This window comes from Carassius auratus, chromosome 49 (genome assembly GCF_003368295.1).
Source record: "Carassius auratus strain Wakin chromosome 49, ASM336829v1, whole genome shotgun sequence".
In the NCBI taxonomy this organism is placed as follows: domain Eukaryota; kingdom Metazoa; phylum Chordata; class Actinopteri; order Cypriniformes; family Cyprinidae; genus Carassius; species Carassius auratus.
This window is the reverse complement of record NC_039291.1, coordinates 6,274,814-6,288,364: the sequence shown is the minus strand read 5'-3', so window position 1 is coordinate 6,288,364 and position 13,551 is coordinate 6,274,814. Positions and strand designations below refer to the sequence as shown.

General features: G+C 36.3%; 1 protein-coding gene across 5 annotated transcripts in view; it reads right to left on the bottom strand.

The window, feature by feature from the left end:
• Window positions 1-11,458, bottom strand: part of LOC113066093 (disks large-associated protein 1) — a 120,178-nt gene extending 108,720 nt beyond the window's left edge. For 4 of the 5 annotated variants that reach the window (XM_026237722.1, XM_026237728.1, XM_026237727.1 and 1 more), the window contains exon 1: window positions 11,246-11,458. The gene's annotated coding sequence lies outside the window, so the exon portion shown is untranslated. Of the gene's footprint in view, window positions 1-10,972; window positions 11,214-11,245 lie in introns of those variants that run through there. The other variant, XM_026237725.1, reaches the window with a different exon arrangement.
• Window positions 11,459-13,551: the final 2,093 nt, after the last annotated feature.

Genomic DNA, 13,551 nt, shown 5'->3' with positions numbered 1-13,551 from the left:
ATACCTTAAGAGATTGTGGGATTTAGTATGACATCAACCCACAAAGCTGCATCAAGAGAGCGACACCACTTTTTAAAGATGCAAACTGCAAATGAACAATGTGCAGCTTGACAATACAATACAGCTGAGCTGAAGCAAGCAGACACTGCCGACTGTTCAGCTGGACTGAAATATCTTTTCAGCTCATCAGCTTGTCATCTTTAACATGCTTTCACTTTTTTCTTGGATCTGATTGAATAATACTGCCTATACTTTTTGTATGGGAGACGACCAGTTACTGCACATTTTGATTGGCTACCTGAGGAAACTAGTTTGTCTCACTTAAAGGGATACTCCACCCCAAAATGAACATTTTGTTATTAATCACTTTGTTATTAATCACATTGCTGTTGAATAAAGTCTTTATTTTTGCTTTCTTTGTGTACAAAAACTATTCTCGTCGGTTCATAATTATGGTTATGGTTGAACCACTGATGGCAGATGGACTATTTTGATGATGTCTTTCATACTTTTCTGTACCTTGATAATGTAAGTTACCTGGCAGTATATGGGACAGTCACAAGCCTCCTTAAAATGTATGTTATATGATACAGCAGTTATGAAATCCTCAACGCCCCAATTTTCAACAATTTCAGATCTTTCATAAGGCAATGCTGCATTTTTTTTTTCATTCATGTATAAATGAGAACTGGTACTATATGCAAACTCATACATTTGCATTTATTCATTTGACCAACAGTAAGTAATAATACAGTTATATAGTAAAGGATTCATCAAGACTGCCTCTGATTTTTCGAGTCAGAGTCTTTTTGAATGATTACAAAAGAAACAGTGTATAAAAGTATTTTGTTCATGAATTGGACAACAATGATGGCTTTTTATATCGCTGACTTAGTAAAAACGACCTAAAACCAATAACCTAAGAATCATCTGGTTGAGAATCAGACAACACTGATAATGCTGTATGTTTGCATGCAGACCACAAAGCTAACACAATGTGTTTAAAAAAGAAAAAGAAAAAAAAATTAGTTATATCACAAGTCGTATGGACTAGTTTTATGGTACTTGACATCTCCCAGTTCTTTATAGTATCATGGAAAAGCATTCATTTGCGCGTACATTTTTCCTAATAACCTTCTATTAACTATTCCTCCCATTATGCAAGGAAAAGTTCAAGACAACATGAGGTAGCATAAAAATCAACTGTTCTTCAGGAAGACTCTGGGCTGAATCAGACTGAATCTGACAGTCTAATAAAAAAAAAATATTTTCAAACAAAACCCTGAAACTAAATAATCATGCCTTTGTCCTCTCTCACGCTCAGTCTTTCTCTCTCCATCTCTTGTTTTAAATTGTAAACTTTATATCATTCCCTGTCCTTTTTTTCTTCTTCTTTTTAAGATCACTCTCTCTTGCTGTGTTTGATTGTGTATGTTTTGCGGTATGATGACAGATCAGGGCTGTGAGGCTGACAATGGAGAGTCATGTCAGTGAATTTCAAAGTAGTCATGTGTGTAAAATCACATTCATTAGCGCCCAGTGAGTCCACTGAAGTGAACTGATGGCAGTGCATGTCTGACTTCTCCAAGTTATTCCTGTCTGTTTACATTCCTTTACACACTACACTCTACACACACACACACACATCATAAATATAACCACTGGCTTGCTTAAAGGATGTACTGTATGCTCAGTGATGCTGATAAATGAAGATGAATGAAGCACACACACAAACATAAAAGCATTACCAATGTTCATCATTATTACAATAATATACATTATTACAAACATAAATGACCTTCACCTACTGTTCCACTGCTAACATATGCTTCACTGCTCTGACATTTAAATGTCCCTACAAACGTACACCATGTACACGAACCTGGGTCACTCACATCATTGCATGTGTACTATACTCGCCTGGCCACGTCTCCAACAAAACAAAATGTAATTTTTGATATAAGCCATGTTATTTTGTCAATTACTTGGTTTCTATTTCTGTCTGCTGGGTAGCTCCGCCCACAGTGAGATCTCATTGGTTCAAAATTCTGCTCCAGCAGATTACAGTTACAGTAAAAATTGCTTAGACATTAGCCAACTCCATCAAGCTCATCAAGAGAATGCCAACAGTGTGCAAAGCAGTAACTAAAGCAAAAGGTGGTTAATTTGAAGAACCTAGAATATGACATATTTTCAATTGTTTCACACTTTTTTGTTATGTATATAATTCCACATGTGTTAATTCATACTTCATAGTTTTGATGCCTTCAGTGTGAATCTACAATTTTCAAAGTCATGAAAATAAAGAAAACTCTTTGAATGAGAAAGTGTGTCCAAACTTTTGGTCTGTACTGTATATGCAAGTGTTATGACAAACTACGGCGCACTCCACTGCACTCTGAAGAAGCCAAAAACACCAGAGGTGTCAAGTAACGAAGTACAAATACTTCGTTACTGTACTTAAGTATAAATTTGGGGTATCTATACTTTACTTGAGTGATTATTTTTCAGCCAACTTTTTACTTCTACTCCTTACATTTTCAGGCAAGTATTTGTACTTTCTACTCATAACATTTTAAAAATAGCTTCGTTACTGCTATTTCATTTCGGCTTGTTTTCATGCCGGCTTGTCATCATTCAACAAAAAAAAAACCTATCCAGATAAATCGCGCCATCCGGATGGAGTGAATTTGATTGTGGTTGGATGAGAAGTATAAACATACACCATTCCGACACCCTATTGGTCCATACGCGATCCATCACACCTGCACATGACACAAATCACATCACAGTCCAGCCAGGACATAGACAGTTTTGGGTTCGTTTATCAAAAAATATATTTCTTAAAAGTAGGGTTGGGTATGGAACCGGTATCCGATCAACTCAGAGTCAGTCCGCTTAAATTTCACATGAAACCAGCGTCAGACCGGTCTCCTCCCGTCTTTCAGCGCGCTCTTCAATCCACAGAGGCGAAGACCGCGAACGGAGCAGCGCATGCGCACTTAAACAAACAGAGGACACGAGGTATGTGTTTATCGATAGATTGTTAGAATATCCATATCTGTGCAGTTCTTTGTCATAAATACAGTTTACAAAAGGTCACGAGGTAGCAGTCGGTTTCTCATCTGTAAAGTTTTCGCTAATCACACCACAGCCGTTTCCTCCAGCGAAAATCTAGCCCTTAACACATATGAACGAAAACATACTTTAATTACACTTACTTAAATATACTTAATTTAATCATACGTACTTTATACATACACTACTGTGCAAAAGTCTTAGACACATTAGTATTTTCACTTAAAAGAATGGTGTTCGGACAGTTATTTATATATTTTGCTGTAGTGTGTCAGTATAAAATATCAGATTACATTTCCAAACATTCATTTTGCCGTTGTCAGACTGCTTGTGCATTCAAAATCGCACTAGATTATTATTCAAATTAATGGCAAACTGATATTTCCTACTGACACACTACAGCAAAAGATATAAATACCTGGCTTAAAACCCTTTTTGGGGAGAAAATACTAATTTTTCCATAAGACTTTTGCACAGTACTGTATTTTAAAAACGACATTGTTGCTACTTTATAAAGAATGACCGTACAGTAATTCACAGAACTGATTTAAGACTAAATATCAGAGTGAGTGACAGAGATACAGCAGAAACATTATGTGTAGATTTGTATTAAATAATGACCCAGATTGTGAAATGCATTTATTAGCCTTAGATTAAGGGAAGCACAACTTGAACAACAAGCTATGGATTTATTTTAAATATTTGTAATGTTCTTTAAAGTTATCCATAGTTTTTTTGTGGTTCTTTTTTTAAAAGTATCGGTTCAGGCACCGTTTAGGAGCCGGTACCATTTTAAAAGTATTGAAAAGGCACTGGACCCTACTTAAAAGTTATTATTTCTCACTGGCTCATTTACCAAATGAGTGCTTTTTCTTCGTCCTCCACAAATTAAGCTACTGTAGGTAGTTCGGTAGAGAGACGTTTTAATAAATTAGCGTTTTCGATTGATGATGCGATTGACAATGTTGTGAGAAGAAGGCTATGCCAACTTTGTAACTCGTTACCCCTCGAACACTGGACATAGCAGACGTATGTACCAAATACAAGAAGCTATCAATCAAGAAAGTATCAGGATTATGATTTCTTTTTCAGTTTTAGTTTTTGATTAATCACTTCGATTAATCATTCATTTTGACAGCACTATAATGTTTACTGTAAATAGACCACCATACAAGTGTAATTGTTACTAAGCCTGCACCAATGTTCTTGTCCATTGCCCTCGCAGATTCCTGCAGCTAATCTTGGATGTACATTCCATTAAAAAATTATTGATGACAAGCCTCTGAAGTTTGACTTTTTGCACCATAACAATACTTATTGGCAACTAGTCATCATATCTCTAGTCCTTTAATGTATTTGCATTGTACTAAAGTGCGTTCATTTTAAATGGGCATATATGCGGCTGAGGAAGACCTGAAGACCGAAACGTTGCTTGATTAAATTCCTCTGGAGCAGTAGTTTTCAGTGTTCAGACTTCACTTCTTTATTTGTCTATATCATTTAGTTGTCTTGCACCTGCGTCCTAATTGGATGTTTGGGATGTGCACCATTTTTGTATTTTCATATATGCGGCTGAAACCGGAAGCCTAGTGCATCCCAAATTTTTCAACATGAACATTTTAATATAACATTATAGTCATTATGGCCTATGGCCTTTAGAAATTTTTTTTTTGAGGCGGTGGGGTAGTGCGCAATAGGCCCCTGTGGTGCAGCCTAAGCTTTTGTTCTTAATGGCATTTTTTTCCCCTTACTTTTTACTTTTATACTTTAAGTAGTTTTTTAAACCAGTACTTTTACACTTTTACTTGAGTAAAAAGCTTGAGTTGATACTTCAACTTCTACAAAAGTCTTTTTAAACCCCTAGTATCTATACTTCTACTTGAGTAATGAATGCCAGTACTTTTGACACCACTGAAAAACACACTGTATACTGTATAACTCCATACTGTAGTTTGGAGTGTATAGCTAATTATTCACAGTCACTACTCTAAATATATATATATTTTTAGAAGAGTTCAAATAATTTTGAATGGAGTGTTTGCTTTTGCAATATAGTTGCTTGTATGTTATGTGACTTTAGGGGGGGGGTTTATTTAGTTCGATTTAGTTTCAAATCATGATTCTTGAGGACAAAAGATTTTTAAATAATCATTAATATGAAAAATATTCTTCTTTTTCCCCCCTAAATGACAGTAAAATGACTGACTCAAAAAAAAAAAGTAACTATAGTTCTGCATCAGTATATTACATTCAATATTGATCATCCCTATTACCTTTACCAATTTCAGTAACACTTTAGATTAGGGAGCACACTCACTATTAATTAAGAGTTTCCCCCTTAATAAACTCATTCATAAGTGTTGATAAGTACTAATAAACAGCCAATATTAATATGCATTCTGTTCTTACACATTGTTTTCATCATTTTACATAAACATAAGCTAGATAGATATCTTTGAGCAATATATATAGAATTGGCAGCTAAATTATGTAATATCAAATCAGGAGCGCAATTTCCAGCCCTGTTCAGCATACGGTCAACAGGGACATAATTATTATTTGAAAAAGATCCACACTGTCCATCCCATTTCTTCGTACCCAGCACTTTTTAAACATTTAAACAATTCCATCAAAAACACTTTATAGGGTGACCGTATGCGCCGTTCATCCGGGACACGTCCTGGCAAGGATTTAAATACTGACAAATATATCCAGGTTTTTGCTGCTTGCAGGTCGATCGTTGTGTGACATGCATGAGAGCAGAGCAGATGGCTCCTTATGCTTTCAAATCGCTCTCGCATCTACTTTAGTGTCTTTTTTCTTCAAGTCAAGCAAACGAACAAACACGTGCATATATTTGCATCGCATTGATTGCTCCCTGTAGATCTCACTTTCTCACGCACAGCCCAACAATTGGTCAATTATTTCCAATACATGCATGTTATTGGTCAAACTGCTTTGGATGTTTTAGGCAATATTAAAATCCTGGCCTTCTTTCAGTGAAACAAAACTTACTGGGTTTCCCAAATTATTTTTTTTGGTTCTGCTAGGGTTCTGGGATCCCCCTGCCAGCCCTCAACGTGAACACTTCTACATCACATACATACTGATTTTGTTCCTACTCTTTCTCCTTAATCATTTCCCGTAACCTTTCACGTTCCTGTCTAATAAAAGTCCAAAAAGGGTGATTCTTATTCACATCAGTGAGTTCTTGGCCTCAGCATTCAAAGCCGCACTTGTCCTTTATTCCACCTTTTCCAAATTCTCCTCCATAATTCTGAAATGAGAGACTGATGGCTGCTCAGATGGCCTCCCTAGGGCAGCAGAAGAGAACGCTGAAGGAAAAAAGTATCTGGGAACAGTGAGAGAGGTTCCTGACTGCCAGTGTCATTATGGCTCCAGAGCTCAGCTGCAGGGTCCTACAGGACTTAAATGTATTTCTCAGCTGTGATAAACAACTATACACTTCTGATTTGATACTGTGCTGAAAAGGATGATTAGTGTACGAATGTACCACCCCATAGGCATGAAGTGCACACATCTCATTTGAAGTGCACACTACAGCAGAGGGGCTTGTATGAGATCTGCCCTAAGGCAGGGGCTACGCAGAGACTAAAGTACAGGAACGGCTATCACTGTACACTGTAAAAAATTTTGCCGTTAAATAACAGTAATTTTCTGGCAGCAGGGGTGCCAGTAAAGTACTGTTAATTTACAGCTCTTAACCATTAATTTACCACTCTTATTTTTTAACAGTATTTTACCGTAAATTCTACCATGGAAATTAACTCCACTCCCACTGCTTCAAACAGTTCGAGTTTTTAAACTAGCATTCCCACGATGTTAGTACTATGAACTTATTTCATTTGAGTCCACTGAGAAGGAATATTTCTTACACTTAATGTGCAGTAATAAAGTAACTAAATACATGACTTTTACTCAAATCACTGCAGCTCATTGTCAGCTGTATTACACATGTATGTGCTGAAGTACTTAACACAGAGATCACCACTGTATCAGCGACTCCACATTTACTGCCTTTATATAAAACAGCAGAAAATCAGAATTTGTGGCTCATCATTGACTGAAGCACCGGCTCTACTCTACAGCACAATGGTGAACAACAAAACTACATTAAACTAAACGATCTCTCTTGTGCAAACACACATTAATACAGTCAAGTTCAGTATTTACTCTCATTATCAGTGTATGACTTTGCCTAATTTTTTTTCTATGGATGTTCACAAATATTTTAGTTAAATTAACTTATTTTTCATTTGGTAAATCTGACGTTTACATTTTACAGTATATTACTGTTTTTCCTTGACTTGACGGCAAAATACTGTAGAAAAACACTTTTTTTTTGCTGGCAACTATTAATTTACGGCAAGAAACAGTAGAAAAACAGTTATTTACTGGCAGCAGGGGTGCCAGTAAATAACTGTTTTTCTACAGTTTGTTTCCTGTAAATTAATTACAGTTTATTACTGTTAAATTATGTTTCATTCTGTTTTTTCTTCATCTTAAATCTTTAACCCTTTAAACCCCACAAGAAAATCCTCAGTTTTAAATGAACACTTATAATGTGTGCACACTACAGAGTGTTAGAGTAACACTGAATCAGTGAAGTTAATGAGATAATTCTGTGATTAATTGATGATTGAGCATTAGTGATAAACACCTGCAGAATCACTGAAGGAAAGAGAAACACAAGAACTACAAATGACTTCAGCCACAGCCTTAGATGAAATCAACTGAATAAAAGAATACATCAAATCTCTCAAGATCTGATTAAACAACTACTAAAACAGCTTCACCAGATTCACATTACTAACCAGACTGACTTTATTTCTGTCAGATGTCTACAGAAGAACTTATGGAGAGTTAATAGGTTTAGGTGTTTTTTTCACTACCATGATGGAGATCAGTGTTTACTTTAGTTGGGCTCTTGAACGTGACTTTTCAACAACTAAGGTTTTTTTTTTTTCCATGCTGTAACAATGCGCCTTTGGAACCTGTTATAGCAAAACAAAAGTACACAGAAGAAAAAAAATCTGATATTGTTGTTTATAGATTGACAAGAACAAATACTATTAATTCTGATCTAATCCCATATCTCTTCTCTTATTGAATATTGATACCACAGCATGAGAAGGAACACTGCTGAGCCATAAGTTATGAAAGACTGTTAAGAAAATGTCACTCATAATAAATAAAAAAAAAACCTTTGCTGAAATTTAAACAGAAACATCAAGAATCAGCGTATGAATCACAACAACGGTGACAATCCACAAAATAAATGAACAGATCAGTTCTGAACATCACAACACATGCTACTAAAACTTAAAACAAATGCAAAATTATAAACACATAAGAATTCAAGAAAATAAGTGAACAATTCAGGGGCATAATTTATTCATGCCTTAAAATGCATGCTGGGAATCATGGATGAGTTTTATCCTGTGCTGGTACCCAGCATGCATTGCATCACGAACCTTTTGATTGTCACCATTGTTGAGATTCATATGCTGATTGTTGATTTCTCTCTTTGAGTGTTGTGGGGACTGCTGCCCGAAATACTTTTTAACTAAAACTAGTCGTTAAATCCATAAATACTGGTTATCTCACTACTTTTCAGTCTTACTAAATTGAAGTGTCATTGACTCAAATATTTCAACACCAAATTAATATTTGATTATTATAGCAACACTTTAAGTCAGTCTAGTAGATCATGCCTGTTAGAAACAACCATAATCACTTGACTATCAAAATTAATACTGCTGTAACAGATGCATCATAAAGATACAAATACAACAATAAAACAAAATGTAAAGTGTAAAAGTCAATGGTCAGGAGCCCAACTAAAGCAAACACTGATCTCCACAATGGTGACGCTAAACGAAACAGTAACATTATCATCTAAATCTCTTTAATTCTCAATAAGATCTTTTGATCTCTGTTCTCTGATCTGACAGAAATAAAGTCAGTCTGGTTAGTAATGTGTGAAGTTGGTGAAGCTGTTTGTTGATCGTTTAAATCTTCAGTTGATTTCATCTAAGGCTGTGGCTGAAGTCAGTTGTATTTCATGTGTTTGTCTTGTTATGTTTTTTTTCTTAAGTGATTCTACTCATTAACAGCAGCTGTTGATCATTGTCTGAATTCACTCATTAGTGTTCATTCTCTCTGTCAGGTGGACTATATTAGTAAACTCATGTAGGGATAGTGAATGAGGGTGTAGGGTGTGATTTGAAACACAGCCGCTGAGTGTCGAATTTGAACGTTGTTATTTTACGATATATAGCAGCAGGCTACTTCTCGAAAACGATGAATATTACCCAGAATGCACTGTTTAAATGAAAAACAGTATTTTACTGTCGAAATTTGGCCGTTTTTTTACAGCGATTTTTAACAGTGTAGTCGCAGGCTCTGTGAAGATGAAGAACAATCACAATGCACAGGTCTACACACACACAGTTACACTTATTCAATACTACACCTAAAAAAAAAAAAAAAAAAAACATTTTGCAAATAAAGATTACTGGAGTATGTTTTACTTTAAGAAATTACTAGTTCAGTATTTCTACTTCTATTTTTGTGTTTCATTCAATGTGGACATTTCTTTGTAATTATTTGTTAAATGTACTAGCCATTTCTGAGGGAAAATTATTTCAAAGTCAATCTTACACCCTTTTTTTAAATGCTACTTATGAATGTATAATACTTAACAGGTTTTCTGAAACTGTTTTGGGTGTAGTTATTGCTATAGATTTTATTTACTACTCTCTTTTCTTTTACTAAAGATGTTGACACACTAATTTGAAAACGTACCAAGGTTAAAAAAAAAATGTCTTGCAAGATTGGTTTATTATTCAGAGAGTCTCATTTCTGCCTTGTGCCACAGAGATGCACCAATGTGAAAAATATTCATTATTGATGATCTGATCTCTCGCTACATAGATAGATAGATAGATTAATTAACTTTTTAATTAATTAATTAACTTTTTTATAAAAATAAAAAACAGAGTATTTTACACAAGAAATAGTGCAAAGGGCCATTCATGGAGTGCATTACAAATAATAAACAATGAAATATTTATACGTTTTTAAAAAACTGAAAGTGTGAAGTTCAAATGTCTTAATAAAAAATGTTAAAATACTAAATTAATTGTGTGAGGGTTATGTCTAGGGTTCAGGACATATATATATATATATATATATATATATATATATATATATATATATATATATATATATATATATATATATATATATATATATATAATTGCAGAAAACATCGAATGGAATGTCCATACCATGATAGTAAAACAAAATATTTTAAGGTAAAAACGATGCACATTGTTAATAAATTGACTTGTTGACTATAAATGTTGCCATAAATTATAAGGTCATTCATACCTTATAATAATAATAATAATAATAATAATAATAATAATAATAATAATAATAATAATCATACATTGTCTTATAATTGTTTTTTTATAAACAGATTTTTATAGGATTGTTTTATACATTAATTTTGCAATAGTTACAAACATTGCTTAACAATGAGTCTAACTCTAATACGTGTCATTATAAAATGAAAGAGTAACAGAACCTTTCCGAGGGGCTGCCAGCGCAGTTAACGCACTAGGATGCAACACTAAATTACGTCCATACTGTTGTAGAAACATAACTATTTATTTATTATGACGTGTTTTGCCTGTCCACTCGCATTTAATGCGTGTGTAATAACTTCTTCCTTTCCGCGTCGCTTTTTCCAAAAGCGTAGATCTATAAAACACTTTAAAGTCTGTCTGTCTAAAATAATATCCCTCGTTCTACGTCTCAAGATTAAAATATGAGACAGAAACAGTCTCACAATCAACAGACGCACCTTATGGTCACTTGAGTCCGGTTCAAATTCCCCGCAGCCGTCCGTAGGATCGATTGCAGTGACATGTTGAGAATTAAACCGTTTCCCACCAGATGAAACAGTGAGAGATGAGACAATAACACACAATGACACCACTGACTTATGCTTTAATCTAAGTACTGGAAATCATCCTTGCAGTAGCCTGAGTCCAGCCCAGCGCGCGAGCCAAGCAAAGCACACATCGCGTCCAACAATTGCATGAACCTAGCTGTCATTTATGTGCACGCTCCTTACCTCGAGAGTTGCACGGCGCAGATAAACACATTACTTTAGGGGAAAACAGCCTGTTAAAAACATTAAATCCGTAACAGTGCAGGTTGCGTGGATCTCAGCGGTGGAATTTTGACGGGGTCTCGGAGTGTGAACGGAATTAAAGCCCGTTTTGCGGTGGATAGGACTCGGAGGTCCCCCTACTGCCGAGTCCTCTCACTACCGTGCGCGCTTCACCGTCTGCACACACAGTGTGGCTGCAGCATCAGATGTGTTGAGAAGAGAGGACGGCTGTAAACTACGGAGTGGATTCCTGCTTCAAACTACAGCGGAGCTTCAGATAGCAATCACATATTTCACTACAGAGTTTAGTTCCATCCACACCTGAACTTTTCAGCCAATCCTAGAGATTTGAGGTAGATTTTTCAGGTGTGTTTGATTAGGGATGGAGCGCAGGCAGGAATCCTGGGGGTCGGTCAGGAGGGGGACAGGACTGAGGGTTGTCCCCCCCTAAAAATATTATTAAAAACCACGCTGTGTCTTGTAAATTAACTGTTTTATACTATACTTAATTTTGTAAGTAGAAAATTAACGCAAACTGAGCAAAAAAGTGTTAGAAATATTTTGAGTATCCCCCTCCCTTGCCCTCACAGTGCTTTTGTCCAAATGCCTGCTTTCCTCTTTTACATCACCTCAGTATTGCCAAGTTCCTTTTTTCTTCCACGGAACTGGGCTACTTTAACACTGTTGCCGCTGGTTGAATAAGCGACCCCAATAACGTGACATGAATGCAAATTAGGAGGAACCCCGCCGAAAAACATATATTTTGCCCCCTCGAAATGCGATGGGGCTAGTTTGGGGCTAGTTTTGAGTAGCAATTGGATGGGTTTTGTTGCAAAACTCTGGCAACCCTGCATCACCTATACACACTCACACACACAAGAGCATTGAGCGATTAAGTCAATAGTTGTGTAATTTGAATGTCATGGCTATTTTATTCACTTAAACATCTGACGAAGTGATTCATTTCTCTTTAATTCAGATTATCCCAATGTATTTTTCGAAGAAGTCCACTATGTATGCAATAATATTGTTACCTGCTTGACGGATGGTAATGTAATTTATGCCCCTGGAATGGAGCTCTGCAGGACAGTGGCCTTCCAGGATCAGAGTTGCTTATCCCTGGATGGATGTATACAGATAAACTAATGGTTGCCATGATTTTGACAAGTAGGACATATTCCTGGATCAACATCTTTTAATGATTCTAGATCAACATTATTGTCCAAAAATATAGACTTAACCAAATCCCTACCCCTAAACCTAACCCTACCCATAATTTATTCCTAAAATCAGCGTGATAGGAAATGATAGATGATTAACAAGGGTGTAGATGCACCTAACCCTAACTGTAAGGCTAAAACGGATATTTCCTGAAAAGTTATATCTCAATTCTGATTGGCTGACTGGAATGTTGTTCCAGGACCAACAAGGATGTTTATGTTTGTGTTGTCATGTGTTTCATTTGAACCTATTTAATAATAATGAACTCTGTCTGGATTCCAACTAGTATAGACATATTAGACATATTTTGTGCTAAAGGGTGTTAAGCAAATCACCCTTGAACGAAAGCAGGACCCTAAGATGAAACTGCAAAATAATAGCATATTGGGGAATGTTTTTTTTTTCTTGCTGGCAATTGCTCCAATGTGTATTTGCGTAATTCTGCAGCATTCATCAATGTAGCCAAACACAGACATATCTATTGAGTTCATGAAAGTATTACTCCCCAGACAACACTTACCCACGGACAAACTGGTCAAGCTGGATGACGTTGCAGGCAGCATAATATTCCCCATGGCATCTCCAAGCACTTTCACGTCTGTCACATGTGCTAATTGTGGACCTGCTCTCATCTGTGAAGACAATGGGACCTGCCAATTTGAGTGTTTTCTGGCAAATGCCAATCGAGTGGCATGGTTCTGGGCTATGAGCACATGTCCCATGTCTACAGGATTTCGGGCTCTCATGCCACCCTCATGGAGTCTGTTTCTGACAGTTTGGTCAGTAGCCTGCTAGAGGTCATTTCAGAGGTCTCTGGCAGTGCTTCTCCTCCTCCTCTTGGCACAAAGGAGGAGATATCGGTCCTGCTGCTGGGTTGTTGCCCTTCTATAGCCCTGTCCAGCTCTCCTTGTATAACAGCCTTTCTCCTGGTATTTCCTCCATGCTTTTGAAACTGTCCCTGGAGACACACCAAACGTCGCTGCGTCGGCACATGTGAATGTGCCATCTGGAGGAGCTGGACTATCTGTGCACAATTTGGTTACAGG